General features: G+C 42.1%; 2 protein-coding genes across 3 annotated transcripts in view; one reads left to right on the forward strand and one right to left on the reverse strand.

The window, feature by feature from the left end:
- Window positions 1-20,740, forward strand: part of Cenpp (centromere protein P) — a 207,859-nt gene that overhangs the window by 177,065 nt on the left and 10,054 nt on the right. The gene's annotated exons all lie outside the window — the stretch shown is intronic.
- Window positions 11,102-20,740, reverse strand: part of Ippk (inositol-pentakisphosphate 2-kinase) — a 65,143-nt gene continuing 55,504 nt past the window's right edge. For both annotated transcript variants that reach the window (XR_009379276.1, XM_059262966.1), the window contains exon 15: window positions 11,102-11,343. The gene's annotated coding sequence lies outside the window, so the exon portion shown is untranslated. The remainder of the gene's footprint in view (window positions 11,344-20,740) is intronic.

Here is a 20,740-nt window from a genome sequence, read left to right on the forward strand (position 1 = left end):
CCATTAGAGTGTGGTAGATAGTACTGAAGCCACAGAACTGAATGAACTCATCAACCACTGTGTATAATAAAGCTGTGAGGCGAGGTTGATTGAGAATTAGGGCAACAAATGACTTTAAAGCTTTCCAAACTAAGCACTTCCATGCATTGTTGACAGAAATGTAAAATGATAGATTTTATTTAGACCACTTTATCAAACTCTACTAAATGCTAAGCCATTCTGCTTCTAGGAATCTATCCTACAGAAAGTTATGCACAGATATACAACAGTCTCTTATGTGGATATTTGTTTTAATATTAAGTATTAAAAAATCACAAGTAACCAAATGATTGTTAACTTCTGTAATATAGTAGAGGAATCTGGGAAACAGCGGAGTAAGAGACACCCGGAATCAGTCTTCCCACTTAGATAACAACTAAACTGACGGAATCTGTCTTATGTAACTATTTCTGAATTCTGGAGACTATTAAAGGCTTGCAACATCCCACAGGACGGCTAGGGTAGTAAATTGTGGTTAATTTGATCAATTTCAGCTCTTAGCACAGTAGCTGCTAACCAACCTAGCTCTATCTCAGATGTCTGGAACATGTTCCTGGAATAAACCAATATTCCCTGTTATATATTGGGGATTTGTTCTCTAACTGCTGCTTCTTTTTCTTTTCTTTTTTTTTTTTTTAATTAAATAACGGGTTTTTGTTTTTCATTTATTTTACATACTGACTGCAATTTCCCCTTCCTCCTCTCCTCTGAGTCTCCCGGCCCCTTCCACTCCTCTTCCATCTCCATTCAGAAAGGGGCAGGCCTCCCTTGGGCTTGAGCAAAGCAGGGCACATCAAGTTGAGGCAGGACCGAGCTCCTCCCCTTGCATCAAGGCTGGGCACGGTAATCCAGCATGGGGAACAGGCTCCCAGAAGCCAGCTAAGTGCCAGGGACAGGTCCTGATCTCACTGCTAGGAGCCTTACAAAGAGACCAAGCTACACGACTGTCACACACATGCAGAGGGCCTAGGTCAGTCTTATGGGGGCTCCCTAACTGTTGGTCCAGAGTTCATGACCTCTCATAAGCTCAGGTCAGCTGTGTCTGTGGGTTCCCCCATCGTGACCCACCTGGCTCGTACAATCCCTTCTCCCTTTCTTCAGCAAGACTCCCAGAGCTCAGCTCAGTGCTTGGCTGTGGATCTCTGCATCTACTTCCATCAGTTACTGGATAGAGTATCTCTGATGACAATTAGGGTAGTCATCAGTCTGAATACAGTAGATGGCCAGTTCAGGCCCCCTCTCCACTATTGCTAGGAGTCTTAGCTGGGGTTATCCTTGTGGATTGCTGGGGGTTTCCCTGGCACCAGGTTTCTCCCTAACCCCCAAATGCACCCCCCATCAAGATGTCTCTTTTGTTACTGTCCCCCTCCGTCCCACCTCCAACCTGCCTCTCCACTCAGCCCACCCAACCTACTCCCTCAAGATAATTGCTGCTGCTTATCATAAAGGTTCAGAGTCAGGATCCATTGTGGTTGCCTGTCTTAGTCAGGGTCTCTATTGCTGTGACAAAACACCATGACCAAAAAGCAAGTTGGGGAGGAAAGGGTTTATTTGATTTACACTTCTGCATTGTAGCCCATCATTGAAGGAAGTCAGAACAGGAACTCAGGAACCTGGAGACAGGAGCTGATGCAGAGACCATGGAGGGGTGCTGCTTACTGGCTTGCTTCCCATAGCTTGCTCAGGCTGCTCTCTTATACAAGCACCATCCACAATGGGCTGAGCCCACCCCAATTGATCACTAATTAATTAAGAAAATACCCTACAGGCTTGTCTGTTCACAGCCTGATCTTATAGAGGCATTTTCTTTTCATGTTTGTTTTTTATTTTATTTTTTTTCCCCAAGACAGGGTTTCTCTGTATAGCCTCTGTACTGGGACTTGCTCTGTAGACCAGGTTAGTCTACAAACTGCTCAAACTCAAAGATCCACTTGTCTCTGCCTCCTGAGTGCCAGGACTAAAGACGTGCACTTATTGTTGTTCTTTATTTGGGAGCTAAGTACTAAAGACTAGGTCATTAACAAGTAACTGTAGAGGCTAGGGAGATGTTTCAGTGGATCAAGAGCTTACTGTGCCAGGATGAGGACCTAAGTTCAAATCCCCAGCACCAAATACAATAGCAGTGTACACCTGTAACCCCGGCACTGGGGATGGGAGGAGACAAGTGGACCTCTAGAGCTCACTGACCAGCCAGTTTAGCTAAAATAGTGAGTTCCAGGTTCAGTGAAAGACCCTGTCTCAAAAAAATAAGGTGGGGAATGATAGAAACAGACGTCTGTAGTTGACTTCTGAATTCCACAAGCACACACAGCTACAAGCTCACCTGTATACACATGTACACACATACCATACAGAAAACATATGTATTATCCACAAATAACACTAAGGAAAGCTAACTGCAATGATAAGCAAGGGTGAGAAAAATAAATGATAAAAGAGGTAAATATGATCCAATGTACACTTATACATATGTAGAAATGTTATAATGAAGTCCTTTACATTCTGTATAATCATTGTATGATAATTTAAGTATCCCAATATATAAGGAAAGCTAGAAATTGACAGTACATGTTCCAAGAAAGAACTAGTTCTGAATACATCCAAGAAGACATTAAGTTCGCACTTTAGGCTGATCTTTGGTGCAAAGACAGCCTTCAACAGTAAGAAAAATAAAACATTTTTTAAAAATACAGTTAACCCTGGGGAAAGGGGGAAATTCTGATTTCCATTATTAGCACATTTTTAGCAAACAGTATTAAGGGGCTGTAGGATACTATCAAGCATACCAACATGCAACATAGACGTCACAGGGAAGAAAAAGGGACAGAATGAATATTTGAAGACATAATAACTAAAAACTCCCCAAGTTTTATGAACATAAATATAAACATGCCCTGAACTACATATTCAGTTCAAAGACATTATGTCAGATTGGAAAAACAACTTTATCTGAAGGATGCTCGAATAATTAAGATGTGAGAGAGATCAAGTTTTTATGAACAAAACAGAAAATTAATAGAGATAGCAAATATAGAAAGCCAAAAGAAATCCAGCAAGGTTATATAGTAAGACCCCGTCTCAAAATAAAACTGTTGAAGGCTCTAGAAACAGACCAGAGTCAAAGAACAAATCATTTGGAGGCTAATTCTGTCTACCCATAGACTTTATAGAAAGATTAAGTCTTCCTTTCCCATTCCACACCCGGCATTGTCGCTAATAGAATTGGCTGGATCATTAAGTCTCCCTGTTGAAAATAGCAGAAACTCTTCCAGTAAACCCAAGCACACAAGAGTCATAGCTGAGAAGCACTGAAGAATGTCCCTTTGCTCCACATTCTCTCCAACATTGACTGTCATTAGTGTTTTTGATCATAAGAATGTGCTTGTCTTATATGTCATGAAGAATTGCAGAAACTCCCCAGGATCTGGGAATAGAAATGGGAGCCCTTTCTGTCTGCAGATTCTGTCCCACTTTCTTTTTCTAGGGTCTTGTGTTGCCTTATCTCTATACTTTGTGTAACTTTGCTTCATTCTCTTTCATGAAGTGCTGTCTTCTGCAGAACAGCCATCATTGTGTTGGCAGACGTGACCCAAAGGACCCACCTGTGTATCCTCAGTACAAACAGTGCCCCAGATAGGTGGTCAAGGAAGTTTCTGGTTTCTCCAAAAGATTTTCCTTGGGTCAGGCTTCCATCCCTGGTCCTGTACACTATGATCTGTGGGGTCAAGTTCAAGTACAGGTCATGCAGGTATTGCTGAATGGTAGTAATATAGGGTATAATGAAGTTACTGTAAATTCAGCAAAAGGCTGTCCACATAGATGGTCATATGGCAAAGCCTTTGTGGTGAAAGTTCTTATTGTTGAATAGAACTTTCTTGAGTAAACTTCCTGAGGAGACCATCTTTATATTGTTGGAGTGTGCTTCACTGTGTGGCCTAAAGCAAGCTTTACCCCTATTAATCTGTCAGTGTTAGGACTTGATTATTTTTTCTTTACCTGGTATATTTATAACAGTATCTGTATGTGATCACAAGAACCTTCCACAGTTTTTAGCTCTATGTCATGAAAATTGTCCTTTAATTATATGCAGATGTCTTCATTTTTTTTTTTTTTTTGTATTTTGTTTTGTTGAAACAGGGTCTCTGTATGACTCTGGCTGCCATGGAACGCAGAGATCACCTGCCTCTGGCTCCCAAGTGCTAAGATTAAAGGCATGCACCACCACACCCAGCTATATACAAGCTTTAAAGATTAGTGTTTGCTTTCATTCTTAGCAGTTTTTGAAAATCAGTTATTTGGATGGTAGTTTAAAAGCATTAGTTATAGGTAGGTAACAGTTGGTTTTGCATTTAAACTAATTTCAAGCAGGCTTTAGTGAAACAAACAATATTTGCACTGTGAAATCACCAGCACATGAGCTGTAGGAGCTGTGCCATCATCTGTTTACGATGGTATGCCATTTGGTGTCTATAATTCATAACAGAAGTGAATTTTAAATGTTTACATGCTGGAAATAGCTTCTTGATTCCAGGAGAGGAACATTAGCAATGGCTGAGCACTCAGCCGTGACCAAGCTCTGCTAGGACCTGGTGCTTTCTTCAGTTTGTCACCTCGACCTCCTCACAAGTCCTACGGAGGCTTCGTGCCGGGTCAGACACGAGTCAGAGACTGATCGTGTCACTGTCGGTGCCTCTACTTCAGACTGTCTCAGGCACCTCTCCTTGCCTCACCATTGCCATCCCTGCATCAGTCCCACCCTCTTTAGATGTTTACCATCCGTGTTGATGCTGCTTTCCTGAACAAAGCCCTGATAGTGTGTGCACTCGGACCTCTGGGCCATACGCAATGGCCGAAGTAAGGTAGTAGGTACCCTCTTCTCTCTGCCATATTCCTTTGAAACGGGTCTCCTCCCGAGCCCAGAGCTCATGGTTTTTGGTTAGTCTGGCAGCAGCAAGCCCCAGTGAGCTTCCCATCCCTGCCCCGTAGGGCAGTGGAGTTACAGGCACTCAAGAGCCCATAGCCACCTTGTTCCGTGGGAACTGACAGCTAACCTCAGGGCTCCGTGCTTGGGCAGCCTAACCTATGCTCTTAACGACTGTGCCATCTCTCCAGCCTTTACTCACTGATTTCACTAATTCCTTTTTACTTGATTTCCTTTAGCTTTTTCATTTGTAAGTCAATTACATTTACGAATTTCACAAATTCAACAAAAATTCCATAGGAAGAAACAGCAGCAGTTTAGAGAACACATGAAAGAATTTTTTAATCATTTGAAAAAATAAGCATCTGTTAAGTGAAAATTATAGGACAATCTGGATAAAATTACAAATAAAAAGTTGTCAAAGTGTTCTATAATAAATAAAAACTCTTAAAGAAAGTGGTTCACCAACTGGATCAGGCCCTCTGAGTGGGTGAGACAGTTGATTGGCCTGATCTGTTTGGGAGGCATCCAGGCACTGGCACTGGGTCCTGTGCTCATTGCATGAGTCGGCTGTTTGAAACCTGGGGCCTATGCAGGGTCGCTTGGCTCGGCCTGGGAGGAGGGGACTGGACCTACCTGGACTGAGTCCACCAGGTTGATCTCAGTCGCTTGGCTCAGCCTGGGAGGAGGGGACTGGACCTACCTGGACTGAGTCCACCAGGTTGATCTCAGTCTGTGGGGAAGGCTTTGCCCTGGAGGAGATTGGAATGGGAGGCGGGCTGGGGGGAAGGTGAGGGGGGCGGGAGGGGGGAGAACAAGGGAATCTGTGCCTGTATGTAGAACTTAATTGTATTGCAAAATAAAAATTTAAAAAAAAAAAAAAAAAGAAAGTGGTATTTTGTTTTTAAAAAGTTGTAGAAACAGCCGGGCAGTGGTGGTGCCAGCACTCAGGAGGCAGAGCCAGGCGGATCTCTGTGAGTTCAAGGCCAGCCTGATCTGCAGAGCAAGATCCAGGACAGACACCAAAACTACGCAGAGAAACCCTGTCTCAAAAAAAAGAAAGAAAGAAAGAAAGAAAGAAAGAAAGAAAGAAAGAAAGAAAGAAAGAGGAAAAAAAGAAACAGATTGACTGACATCTGTATATTTTTAAAAGGTCATTTGAATTTTTAAAAATTTAAGCCTAGTAATGGTGGCACAGGCCTTTGATCTCAGCACTCGGGAGGCAGAGGCAGGTGGATCTCTGAGTTCCAGGACAGCCAGGGCTACACACAGAAACCCTGTCTCAAAAAACCAAAACCAAAACCAAAAAACAATTAGGGATTAGTCAAATAGCAGGTTAAATATAGCTAAAGAAGAAAAATAGGAGATAAATTTGAGAAAGCCCTAATCACAATAACAACAGCAAAACAAATCCTCTATATCCCTCTGTACCTGTAGATGACCTTTACTGGACATTTAATCTACATGAAGTAATGTCATTCATCTTTGTGTCTAGCTTCTTTTACTTGGAATTGTGTTTGGGGTTTGTCGATGTTGTACTGGACATGAGTACTTTATTTCTTTTTATTGATCAGTAGAACTCTGGCTACTAATAAGCCACACCTGTTTAGCCACTCACCAGTTTAGGGAAATTAGATTATTTGAAATTGTCTGTAATGAATAACTACCTTGAACATTCACACACAAGTTTGTATACAGATGTGCTTTATTTCTCATGGTTAGGTTTTTAGGAGTGGAACTGTTGTATGACAAACTTATATGTATTGCTTATGAAACTCACAGACAATTGTGATGTCACAGAAAATGACATAGTAGGGCACCCCAAGATCAGTTTCTCTGCTGAAACCACCACAAACTGCCAAATTTGAAGAATAAACCATGCCGAACCCTGGGATCAAATCAGATCCTTGCAGCAGCTGAGGAGTGCTGGGTGAGAGAGAGCCACTGGATTTCAGAGGAAAACATTGTCAATTCTTCTCCATGCTGCCAGTGGCCCTGAGGCTAGCAGCCCACATTCTTGATGCAGCTGGAGTTAGGGGACAGATACAAACATCTTTCCCAAACTGTGCTGTGTATTCTGATCTGCTTTGATGGTTCTGCAGGGGAGCAATGCAGCACCTACTCTGTCATACTTAGACCCCTGGCAGTAGCAGCTTTCTGAGATGTACAACTTCATGTGCTCCCAAAGCCTGCAGGGGCAAGGGACTGCTGAGAAGTCATACAGCGGCTAGCCAGCCCCCCAAAAGAAAGAAAAACTGGAAAGAGGAAGAGGGGAGAGAAATAATGTTTGGAAGGGCCACTGCATACACAAAGAAAAACAGTGTACCATGCATGCCCAGGACTGATGCCTGCTAAGAAAAGACTAGACAGGGACCAGGCCTACCCCTCTGGGGTAAAGGCAGAGATATGGGCTATAGTAGCACCAAAAGGGCGCCCACTTCAATGCCAAGCTCCAAAGGCCAGGAGAATTTTGTTTTGTTTTGTTTTTCTTTTCTTCTGGGCTCCAGGCATTCAAAGGACTCTGCTGGGTCATTGCCTATGAATATAACGGTACTCTAGAGACTCCATAGTGATCACATAGAAGACTACAGTCATAGTCCATCAGGCTGGAAGCTGCTAAACATGCATATGTATCTCTCAGTTGACCTTTAGGGCAAGGAAGACTATGATTGCCAGAGTCATCACACTCCAGTATTCCAAAGAAGCAGTTTAGTTCTGCTGCCCTTCTCTGTCCACAGCGTATGAACAAGCCCCTCACACTCCAGTGCTGTGGGTGCAGCCAGTCTAGCTATCGTGGCTTTCCCACCACTGTAACCCCTGAAACTGAACCAAAATAAACCTTCCTCATGAAAATTAAATGTAGCCCAGTATTTAGCAACAGCAAAAAAGAAAAAGGGAGAAAAAGCATAGAAAGAAACAAGAAAGAATGATCCATTCACAGGAAATAAGGTAGGAAAAAGTGAAAATATCAACAAGGATATATGTTATTTTTTAAAGCATCTAAATGAAATTTATTTATATACAAAGGAATATTTTTCAGGCATAAAAGAAATGAAATATTAAAGAGTCTAGAAAGCTTTACTGAAAAAGCCAGACACTAAAAGTTGTGTATTTATGGTTCTGTTTCTATGAATTATGTAAGATAGATAAATTCATAGAAACGTAAGTGAAGGGGCTGGCTGTGGTGGCACAAACCTTAAATCCCAGCACTGGGGAGACAGAACCAGGTGGATCTCTGTGAGTTCAAGTCCAGCCTGTCTACATATCAAGTTCCAGGACAGCAAAGGCCTTGTCTCAACCTCTCCCAACCCCCTACAAAAAAACTGAAATGAATGGGTGTGGGCTACTGGGGGTTTTCAGAGGGGTGAGTGCAATGGACTAACTGATGAGTGTGACTTTTATTTGGAAGTAGTAAACATGCTTTGGGAGTAGAGGTAGTAGGCGCTCAAACAGCACTCCGAATGTCCTGAGTGTCAGCAAATCGGTCACTTTAAATAGTTTATGCTATATGAGCTTTATGAAAATTAAAAGAACAAGCAGCTGTATGTCTAAAAAAAAAAAAAAAAAGCCCCTTCTCTTGCACTTTCTTCTTCTCCATGCCCCAACCCCCAGGACATGGGCTCAGGAAAAAGCTAAGAAAGTAATGTTACCAAGACCAACACCCTGGTTCTTCCCAGTCCAGCAGGACTCAAATGATGTTAACATTCTCTCTGAAAGAGGCACGGGGCAAGTGAGAACAAAAATTAGATAATCCCAAGGGTAGCCCATGTGGAATTAAGTCACAGGGTCGGGGCTCAGATTTAATGATACAGGAAGCTGAAAGACTCACCCCACTGCAAATAGCACATTCCCACAGTGAAGCTCCAATGAAAAGCAGACCTGTATGCAGCTGTGAATAAATGAATAGCTTATCTTTCCATGAAATTTAAAGGAATGATTTTCACTTTGCTTACCATGTGAATGTATCATTTCAGAATGCATAATATGCTTTTAAAAGAGCAAAGGAAATATCTAATTGATTTTACAAAATAAAACACCTTTTCCATATTCTCACCTCATTTGTTATTGTCTGCCTTTTTGTGAGGTATCCTGATAAACGATTACTTATACTTGTAAAAGTTTCAGATGAAGTATCATATAGATCTATTTTTTATTTCCAGCTGTTTATGATAGTTCAGATTGAAAGCCTGTCTTAACTGCTTTCTTTTATGAAATCGTCTTGTAATGCAAATGGAAAACAACCACATGTAACCAGGCATGATGTACTAAAGGAGGCAGAAGCCAGTGGGTCTCTGAGATAGAGGCCAGCCATGGCTACACAATGAGACCCTGTCTCAAGAAAAGGGGTGGGGGGGAGAACTACACGTTCTGAAGCTTTCAAGTTTGTATTCTGTCTTATTTTGTGCTTTCTGAGAGTCTCACTATACAGTTCTATGGTGATATTTTATTTGTACTGAAATGTGATTTTATTTGTATGTTAATAAATAAAGTTGCCTGGGGTTCAGAGCTAATAGCAAGCCATAGCAGAAGCTGGGCAGTGGTGGTACACGCCTTTAATCCGAGCATTTGGGAGGCAGGGCTAGGCAGATCTCTGTGTGTTCAAGGATACAGCCAGCATGGAGACACACGCCTTTAATCTCAGTACCAACCATAGAAGACCTGGAGGTCTGTATAGACAGGCAGTAACGAGGAGGTCATGTGGTTGGGTTTACAACCAATGAGAAGGCAGAATAGAAAGTCTGTAAAAAAGACAAACACACAAGAAGTAGGAGTCTTGGCTGAAGAGGACAGCAGCAGCAGTGAAGTATAAGGTTCTTAGCTCTGACCTCTTGGGCTTTCATCTCTGCATTGGCTCTGTGTTTCTTATTTAACAAGACGGTTACTTCTACACAGCTCTGGCTGCTCTTCAAATTTACCAGTGTAAACCAGTCTTGCAATCATCCTCCTGTCTCAGCCTTCCAAGTACTAGGATTACACAGGCATGCCATGTCTGGGTAGCTATACTAGCTTTTAATTGTGGTGTATTAATATGTTTTTAAATAATATATTTATCTGATAAACACAAACCACATTGTATCACTCCTACTTACCCCTGCAAATTCCTAACAAGTGGGCAGATTCTTAATCTTTCTCTAAGAATGTGCAGGCTGGTTCCTCAGGAGACCATGGTGCACTTGAGCCCTTCCTTGCTGTGAGCTGTAATTAAGTAAATGATTTCATATATCTATATGTTAATATAAGCTCTTTATGAGAACATCATTATCTCATTCTGTGGGACAAAAAAGACCCAAGTCTATTTGCAAATGCCCCTGAGAGAATTTTCAGTAGTGACTGGACATTCTGAAGGGGCGTTGAGTGAGGCCATCCTCTGCATAGTTTCCCAGTGGCTCTAATTCTGCTAAACTAACAAACTGTAACTGCTTGTTCTAAAGGCTTTTTGTTTTGTTCTCAGGCTCCAACTTTAGTTTCTCTTTAGTGTATTTGCTTGTTTGGTAAAGAGCAGTAAAACATGTCTACTTAGTATTCAGTACTTGTAAATAAGGAATGTCTTCTTCCTGTTACAAATATGTAAACAAGATTTGTATTAAAGATGCTTGATGTTTAAAACATAGGTTTCCTATTTGCAACTGAAGTATAACTTTTTAAAAATTGAAATCTGTCTTTTGGCTGTTCTTTCTTTAAGTGGGGGAAGAAAACTTGCAGCTTGCCTGTCTTGGCCCACACTCCCTGTTTCCATTCCTGCTGCTGGCCAGGGCTGCATAAGCAGCGGTTGTTATGCAAGCCTCCAGGCCTCCAGGGCCTTATCCTTCCCAGACCTCAAATACAGCATCTGGCTGTTTCCAAATAGAGCTAAGAGCTGTACAGCCCTATTCTGTTTCTTTGGTCAGCTTCGGCTTCTGGAAATTACTATGTCACTGCAAGTTTTTTTAACCCTACATTCCAACTGAAATATTGTTTAAATACATTATTTACTTTTAATTGACCCAAGCTGAATTATTAATAGAGGAAGGTTTTTAAAGACAAATAGAGGTTCAAAAATATTTAAAAACAAATGTCCTCAACTAAAATCTTCATGTAACAAAGACGTCTAAGCTATACTTCTTGTCCATTTATTTAAAATGTGTATAAGCCATAAAACTTAGTGAGCAACATGCCCACCCTGTTGATCATGATGCAGATGAGACATGGAGACTGCTCCTCCAGCACAGTATCCTAGACCCATAGCACCTTGAAAGGTTGATGAAGAAGGACAGTTGCAAAGACTGGGAAGTGCTTGGCACACATCACAGTCCTGTAGTTATGTTTCTTTACTCATTGTCTGCTTTTTCCATCTAGTTTGATGTCTCATGAAGTCACATATGCTGCCTTTTGTCTTTTTACCTCTGGCAAAATAAAGCAAAGAAAAGGGCATATATTATAAATATACAGTTTAATAATTTTTCACAAAAAGGGTTTGTATAGCCACCACCCATATCAGGAGACAGAAAGAACAGTCCCCAGAAACACTTCCCTCCTCCCAGTCCTTGCTTCTGCTGGCTTCTGGTGGAGAGACCAACCTGATATACACCTTCATGGGTAGAAGGGCTGTAGGAGCACTGTGTGTAATCACAGATCATTTCTCTCATCCTCATAGGGAATTCACAAAACATCTACCATCCTATTCCTAGGTCCTGCCCAGTTCCAGCTATAATAAATAGTGCTGTGAGTGTGTAAGGACAGGTAGTTTGGCTTGAGTATATGTTGTCAGTTTCCCAGAGTAACTGCCAGTTTACTCAAACAGTGAATGAGGATTCCAATTATTCACGTGTTTCAGCACTAGTTTTGTTAATTGATTTTAGCCACTTAACTGTGTTGTACCTTTGTGGTTTAATTTGTGTCCCCTAATGTATTGTGATTTGTTCACACGTGTGTGTGTTAGTTTTTGTTGTTTTGTTGTTGTTGTTGTTTTTGAAACAGGGTTTCTCTGTGTAGCATTGGAGCCTGTCCTGAAATTTGCTGTCTTTAAATTCAGAGATCCACCTGCCTCTGCCTCCTGAGTGCTGGGATTAAAGGCGTGCGCCACCACCACTCAGCTTATTTGTGTTTTTTAATAAAACTCTTTCATGGCAACATAGATGGTGGTAAAATCAGTGTGCATTAGCTTAAGCAGAAAAGGAATTTAAATGGCTTCCTCTAGCTCATAGTAGGGCTAAAGCTGGTGATACCTGGCCAATGAGAATGTAGCACCCCACCTACCAGTCACTCAGCACACTTTGTTGACTCCCTTGCCTAACTTTCAGTTTCAGAGGCAGGAAGTCTGCTTCCTAAGGAGCAGGGGCTGCACTACAAGGCACTGTTGATACAGAGGTAAGCTGGGTCCCATGAACAGGCAGGCAAGATCTGTGTCAGAAAAGGCTGGCAAAGCCTTCTGTGACCACACACACACACACACACACACACACACACACACACACACACACGCATTCTACTACATCATTTTAAATTAATACATCTGCCCAGACTTCATATGTTGGGTAGGCCATGGATAGGGTGATCTAAAGTATATTACTTAGGGTGCTTTAGGAAAACAAAGTCATTTTAGAACAGCCAAGGATTTTTTTTAGTTCCCCTCATTTCCTCTAATTCAAGAGCTATTCCATGTTGAAATATGAATGGTTACAAAATGTTTTATAGAGAAATGGATAAAGACACAGCAGTCACCACTCTTCCATTATCTCCTTCAAGTTGGGAGGCCATAATAAGCTGCTCCTATCACCCTGCCAGGCCACAGTGAAGGCAGCAGTGATGAGTGTTTATGGAGCTGTCTCTGTGGTCTGTGGCCAGACTGTAAGGCAGGGGCTATGCCAGGGCCCAAATAAAAACTGTTCTTAAAATTCTTTCAACAAAACATGGAAGCCACTTAGTAAAATAACCATGTATGCTACTTAAACTAGCGATAGTAACAGGGAGAGTGTAGAGAAGCAAGAATATAGTAAACTGGGACCTTTACTCACTAATCTCAAATGTGGTATGGGATCCTAGAAGTAAGATAAAGGAGCTCTGAATAAGGTGGGGACTTGTTATATTGTTGATGCCTCAATGCTGGTTCATTAGTACAGCCATCTATACTAATGTAAGGTGCTACCAGTAAGGTTTTATGCCCAAGCTGTGTACACTCTTGGTAATTTTTCTGTTGATGTAAAACTTCTGAAAAATAATAAAATGTACAGAAAGCAGTAGAGAGAGGCCTTGAAAGAAGCTCAAGGTCACCTTGGAGCTCCTGCTTTGGCAGTCCCCTTTTGTCTCCTGCACTCTACTTGCAGCTCAGCAAGTAAGGTCTACTGGGTCACAGGGAAGGAGGAGCAGGCCAGCTCAGCCACTGTCTCCATCCTGGCTCCAGGACACTAAAACATCGTGTGTGAGCCGTGTTTGCCTTAAAAACAGGCATACTTCTACATCTCTGCCTCCAAAAGGCAGATCTGACATGATTGCTTAGATAAAAGATCTTTGAGCACTAGAACTGCTATGCACAGAGTAAATTTATCCTACCCTATAACCTCAGTGACCAAAGCTGTCCTCCTATCTGGCTTCCTTTCTCCCAGGAATCCTTTTCTTTTTTCTTAACCATCAGCCAAAATTTAAGGATGGAAGAAGCAGTTAGATTTTTCTGAGTTCAGGGCCAGCCAGGGCTCACAGTGAGACCCTGTCTCCAAGACATAATGCATAGGCAAAGAGTCGAGAGAAAGAAAGGTGGCAATAAAATACTGGAACCTAGGAAGCAGGGGAGAAGACATCTTAAGGCCAGAAAAAGCCTGAGGAAAGCTCATTAATTCTGGGGATCCCACTGTACTTGGGGTGAGAGACGGAAGCAGGACAGGCCTTTTGCAAGAGTAACAAGAGCTTTAAACCACTGAAATATCCCTCTAGTCCTCAGGCTCTTTTAATTTTTTTAAGATTTATTTTTATTTTATGTGTATGAATATTTGCCTGCATGTATGTCTATGTACCACATGTATTCCTAGTATCCAAAGAAGCCAGAAGAGGGCGTTATATCCCCTGGAACATGGTTTACTTTACCATGTCAGTTCTGAGAACCAAATCCAGGTCATCTGTAAGAGCAGCAGGTGTAGCAAGAACAGTGAGCTCTTAATCTCCCAGTCATCTCTGCAGCCTAAGATTCAGGCTTTTTAAGGTTGGTGTTTGTTCATATTACTGGTTGGCATTAGATGGAGAATATATGAACAAAGCTTTTAAAAGGCAATCACATTTACCAACAGAAATGTTTTTGTCTGTACTCCCTCCCCTACCATCAGAGTCCGTCACTAGCATAGTATGGAATTGTATTACAAAATGATTGTAAAATTTGTAGCTTAACAGGGCATGGTGGCACATGTCTTTAATTCCAGCACTCAAGAGGCTGAGGCAGGCAGATATCTGTGAGTTCAAAGCCAGCCTGGTCTATAAAGCGAGTTCCAGGACAGCTAGAGCTGTTACACAGAGACACCCTCTCTCGAAAAACCAATAATAATAATAATAATAATAATAATAATAATAATAATCACCACCCTCATCCTGACTCCAAAAGTTTGTGATTTCATAAAAAATTAAATGATCAATAAATAATAACTTCAAATATAATACCTTGACTGTTGAGCTGGTCATGGTGGCACACACCTATAATCTCAGTACTTGGGAGACTTAAGCAGAAGAATCTCAAGTTTTAAAGTCAGCTTAGGCTGCATAGCATTCTCATTCTCTCTCTCTCTCTCTCTCTCTCTCTCTCTCTCTCTCTCTCTCTCTCTCTCTCTCTCTCAACATAGTGCTCATAGTCTTAGCTAAAACAATAAGACAAGTTGCAAGTGAAATCCAGGTCAGAGCAGAAAGCTCAGAAAAGGAGCTGGGGAAAAAAATTACACACACCAGAATGAGCTTTATTAGGAGAGTTTTGAGACCAAAGTGAGTCCCTGAGCAGCCCTTGAGTAGGAAAGCAATTATGAGAGATACAGCATCCATCCCACCAGAGATAGCTTGATGTGGCCTTGAAGCAGGAAAGAACCTTCCTTCCAGAACCCAGACAGGAGCTGCATCAGGAAAGATAGCCACCATGTATAACATGCTGGGGACCCTGAAGGAAGAGATAGGTTCTTCAGTTCTCTTCAGAACAAAGGGAATTTTCTGGTTTTATAAGTTTTCAGGGGACAGTGAGAAATTCTTACTAGATGGAACCATCGGTTTATCTTGCAGTTACAAAGGGCAGAAGCTGGGTTTGCTTTTCTACTGAGATCTGTGTGATCCAACCATCATAGCAGTGTGTCATTTCTTTCTACAGAGAGTTATATGGTGGGGGCAGGTATGGCCTAGTTTCTGGGAGGGAAGAGTGTTGTACAAGATTATTTTAAGGTGTGTTACTTTTGTCTATGTTACATTTGTTTAACTGTGAAGCTGTGTTACTGTGCCTGTCTAAAACACCTGATGGTCTAATAAAGAGTGAACCAATAGCAAGGCAGGAGAAAGGATGGGCGGGGCTGGCAGGTAGAGAAAATAGATAGAAAGAGAAGAGAGGGAGGAGAAGAGAAAGATCTAGGAGCAAGAGACGGAAGAGGACATCAGGGGCCAGCCACCCAGCTACACAACCAGCAACAGAGTAAGAAAGAATGGTATACAAAAAATAGAGAAAGGTAAAGCCCAGAGGCAAAAGTCCAATGGATTAATTTAAGCTAAGAAAAGCTGGCAAGAAACAAGCCAAGCTGACGCCAGGTATTCATAATTAAGAATAAGCCTCTGTGTGTGATTTATTTGGGAGCTCAGTGGCAAGACCCCTAAAAGAGCAAAAACAAACAGAAGAGAAAGCTAGAAAACCTATGATCTACAGAAAGAAGAAAAGGGATATAATAAATAGGAAAGGAAGAATTCAAAGTATCTAATTGCAGACATGAGCCTATATTTAAAAGACCCTAGATTACACACTTTAACTCTCTCTCTCTCTCTCTCTCTCTCTCTCTCTCTCTCTCTCTCTCTCTCTCTCTCAGGTCTGATTAATACTTTCAACAAAATTATAGGATACAAAATCAACATTCAGAAATCAGTGGCCTTTCTGCTGTACTAATAAATTTTCCAGGAAAAAAAAATACCACTCACAATAACTTGGGTGGGGGGGGGCTACAAATAAACCTAACCAAGAAGATAAGACTTCTACAATGAAAACATGAGGAGATGGAGAGTCCTTCCATGACTGTAGACTGGCAGAATGAATACTGTAAAAAATGGTTATATTATGAAAAGTGCTCTCCAATTCAATGAAATCCCCACTAAAACCTCAATTATGTTCTTAACGGAACTAGAAAAAGAATATATAAAAAAATGTATATGGAAGCACAAAAAAAAAAAATCCAAATACCCAAAGCAATCCTAAACAGAAAGAGCAGTACTAGAGTCATCACAATGCCTCACCTCAAACTATACTACAGAGCCATAGTAACAAAAACTTTATGATACTGGCACAAAACAGACTAATAGAATAGAATCTGGAACTCAGAAATAAGCTCATAACACTACAGCCACTTCATTTTCAACAAAGCTGTCAAAAGCATATATTGAAAAAACTTCTTTCCATCCCATAACTTCCATTGGGAAGTTATAGAAAAATTATATTGCAGTGTTTGTTCATTTTTAGGACTTGGCTTCCCTTTGTTGCTTCTGGTTCTGATTTCTGAGCAGGGACTTCATGGCTGTAGTCTCACCTTGTGATCTGTGCCATCAGCAGCAGCTCCTGGCTTTCCGAGAAAATCACTAAACATTTTCAAAGTGATCTGAGATGGAGCTGTTTGAACATGGGCATTTTGAAGACCACAGAGGTCCTGTTTTTCTAGGCAGGCTAAGAACAGGCCAGCTCTCATCTCTGTCTGTCGTCACCTGACTAAGAAGGGGCCAAAAGGAGGAGAGCACACAGGGTAGGAGATGGGCTTCATCCCCAGACCCTAACAAAGATAAAGTGATTTCTAGTTCAAAAACCCTCTCTGAGTGTCTGCTGTGGATGTGAATAAGAAAAGTGGGACAGAAGACAGAACTTGTTTTCTCTGTAGGTGTACTGCTTACTATGTCATAGAAAAGGCAACTTTGGGTCTCTCACCCTGTGAGCGGGTTTAGGCCAAGGGAAGTCAGAGGACAAGACACCTATAAGGTGTTCACAGGCTAGCCTGGCACACTGTCTTGCCTCCTCACACAGAAATCAAGAAATCACTGTATCAAAGATTGTAGACAAACAGAGGCAGTTTAAATAGGAAATTATAAAAATCCCTTTTTGGGCCGGGCGGTGGTGGCGCACACCTTTAATCCCAGCACTTGGGAGGCAGAGGCAGGTGGATCTCTGTGAGTTCGAGGCCAGCCTGGGCTACAGAATGAGTTCCAGGAAAAAGGTGCAAAGCTACACAGAAAAAGCCTGTCTTGAAAAAAAAAAAAATCCCTTTTTGAGGAATTTTTGTAGCTTTGCTTGAATTAGAATGAAATGTGCCCCACTCCCCACCAAAACCTGAAGGCTCTAAGGAAGTAGAAACCAATGGTTATGGAAACAAAGGAATTTCATCCTAAGGGGTTATGAACCACTTTGTAACAATCAGAAGGCACAGAAATGGCACCTGTAGGGGGTGTTAAAAGGAAAGAAAGTCCACCTTAGGCTTGAGGACAGGCCAAATAGAGCTCCTGCTCCGAAGAGCTTTGACTGATCTGTGCATCCCAGTGACTGTAGCAAGGGGCTATGCTTTGATGAGTTTCCCGGGGCCAGTTCCCAAAAGGAAACGTTATGGAGAAAATAGACTAGACTAGACTTTGTGCACAGAACATGGCCTCATCCCCCAAGGCCAGGCCATCTCCAGCCTCTAGTTGGCAGATCTGAGTCTTAGGAGCATCTGAACTGCCTGGAGTGCAGAGGCTCCTCCCAAGAGATACCCAGAGTGGACCATTTTTCTGAGTCCCTGCCTTCCACACAGGGCTAGACTGACTCGAAGAGCTTTTTGGCAGAGGGGCCTCTGTGTTCTTGTCAACAGCAGCGTGGAGCCTCAGACCAGCACTGCGACCAAAGCCTGGGGAGTTCTTCACTTGGGACCTCCAGTCAGGAAAGCCAGATCTTTGACTACATAAAAAAGAATTTGAGGACAAGCTAGAAAAAAAGGTAGAAAGAAAGGGGATAGTATGAGCTTAAGATTTTTGAACATAGACTCTTAGAGATGCACACTCCAGACATGACTGTGGGCTTCTTAAGAGAGTCATACTAAGGTGTCATTATAATGGCTATAGGAATGATTCTGTGGCTTTCTAAGTTATACTGCTAAATAGATATAGATATAATTTACAATAAAATTTAAAGGTTAAGCAAAGTGCTAATATGGTTAAATTCAAGGTCACAATATCCTGGCCCTAAGTAAGCATAGTTTGTTTTCAGCATCCATGTTTGAGGTTTTTTTTTTTTTTTTTTTTGGTTTTTTTTTTTTTTTTTTTTTTTTTTTTTTGGTTTTTTCAAGACAGGGTTTCTCTGTGAAACAGTCCTGGCTGTCCTGGAACTCACTCTGTAGACCAGGCTGGCCTCGAACTCACAAAGATCTGCCTTACTCTGCCTCCCGATTGCTGGGATTAAAGGCATGTGCCACCACCATCCAGCTAGAGATGTCTTTAGGAAGGCAAGCTCCTTACCTCTCTCCCTTAACAGTTCTATTGAAGCTTCTTAGACCTGAGCCAGTGGAAAGCACACTCAACCCCAGGATAAAGGGCAGCTTTCCCTTCCTCTTAATTCACCTTGTTTCTATCCTGCCTCATATCCACTGTGGTGTCTTGAATAAGAATGGCCCCAATAGGCTCATATACTCAAATGCTTAGTCATCAGGGTGTGACACTATTTGAGGAATAGAAAATGTGGCCTTGTTGGAGGAGTGTGTCACTGAGGGTGGGCTTTGAGGTTTCAAAGACCCATGCCAGGTCCAGTTTTCTCTCTCTCTCCTCTCTCTCTCTCTCTCTCTTTCTCTCTCTCTCTCTCTCTCTCTCTCTCTCTCTCTCTCTCTCTCTCTCTCTTTCTCTCTCTCTCTCTCTCCCTCCCTCCCTCTCTGCTGCCTACAGATAAGGATACAGAACTCTCAGCTACTTCTCCAGCACCATGTCTGTGTACTGCCATGTTCTCCATCATGATGATAATGGACTAAGCCTCTAAAACTGTAAGCAAGCCCCTAATTCAATGTTTTCTTTTATAAGAGTTGCCTTGATCATGGTGTCTCTTCACAGCAATAGAACAGTGACGAAGACACCCAACCCCTGAGCACAACTACCATAGCACAGACTCTGTGAACTTCAGTGAATGTGTGTAACTGTGCCAGTGAGGTATCATTGTGGGTACTCAGAGCTGACTTTCAGGTCATTTTCATGCATCTTTAGGTCCTTTGAATGTTTTCAACTGTCCTTAGCCTGGAAGCCATACAGAACCCATCCCAGGAGGGCATGGGATGACTTGCAGTCTGTAGTCTCATTTGCATAGGATTAGCCTTTACTCTCCTTTACCCTGGTGCCACCAGCTGGTTAGCCATGCATACTTTCTTGTTCTTAAGATTCCCCAAGTCTTCAGTTTAAAAATGTTGTTGCAGTATAATTCCAATATAGTAGGTCTCTTCCCAATCTAAGCTCCCCCAGTTCTTCTGAAATCTGTATAGACACAGGAGGTGCATAAGAGGAGGGGAAGAGACCAAGAGTGTGAGAGTGGGGTCCACCCTTTGGATTCTGCACTTGGAAAATGTTTGGCAACAATCCCAGATAAGGTTCCAGACCATCTGCAGGGTTAGATGACCACAAGTCACACCTAAGTTGTACAGGGTTCCCTGGAGCTTTGGTTTTGCTCATGACCATTGGTGCTGTGATGACATTGTGACTCTCCTGGGTTCATGGCCCATGAGCCTGGAATAGAGATTGTTCTAGTTGTCTGCATCTGTGAGCAACACTTGGTGTATGTTTGTGAAGTCCCTCTGGATAGGCAGTATTCATCATGGACCTCCTCTACTGTTCCCAGTTATTTTCATGGATGGTTCCAGCAATGGTCCTGAGCAGCTCTTTGTTTTGTTATATGTAATTTTACTATGTTAAAGTTAAAACCTTCCTTTTTAAGAAAAGAAAAGGGGAAGTGCTGTGGGATGGTCTGTATGTCAAGTGTGTTGCTGATTGGTCAGTAAATAAATCACTGATTGGCCATTGGCTAGGCAGGAAGTATAGGCGGGACAAGAAAAAGAATTCTGGGAAGTGGAAGGCTGGGAGAGAGACACTGCCAGCCGCCATCAGGACAAGGAAGATGTAAGGTACCAGTAAGCCACGAGCCATGTGGCAAAGTAAAGATTAATAGAAATGGGCTAAATATAAGAGTAAGAGCTAGACAATAACAGGCCTGAGCTAATGGCCAAGCAGTTTAAATAATGTAAGAGTCTGTGTGTTTATTTTATAAGTGGGCTCTGGGACTGGCGAGACTTGGTGGCGGGAGCTGGACAGAAATTCTCCAGCTACACCCTACTTCCTCTACTGATGACATCGGACCTCTGTTGAGAGTCAGATGAGTGAGGTGAACCAGTGAGCAGCTGTGCTCCACTGTTCCTACAACTCAGAAGACTTGGTGCAGACTTTGTGGCTGGGCCAGTGTTTTTGTGTCTCGGATCACAGGACCAAGTCCAGGAAAGTTAGGATAATATGGTTTGGAGGATGTAATCTGGCAACACAGCTACTTCATTCAACTCTGTTTGTATTGCTTCATGGAATGTTTACTTGAAAAAATATAGTTCT

Source organism: Peromyscus eremicus, chromosome 5 (genome assembly GCF_949786415.1).
Source record: "Peromyscus eremicus chromosome 5, PerEre_H2_v1, whole genome shotgun sequence".
In the NCBI taxonomy this organism is placed as follows: domain Eukaryota; kingdom Metazoa; phylum Chordata; class Mammalia; order Rodentia; family Cricetidae; genus Peromyscus; species Peromyscus eremicus.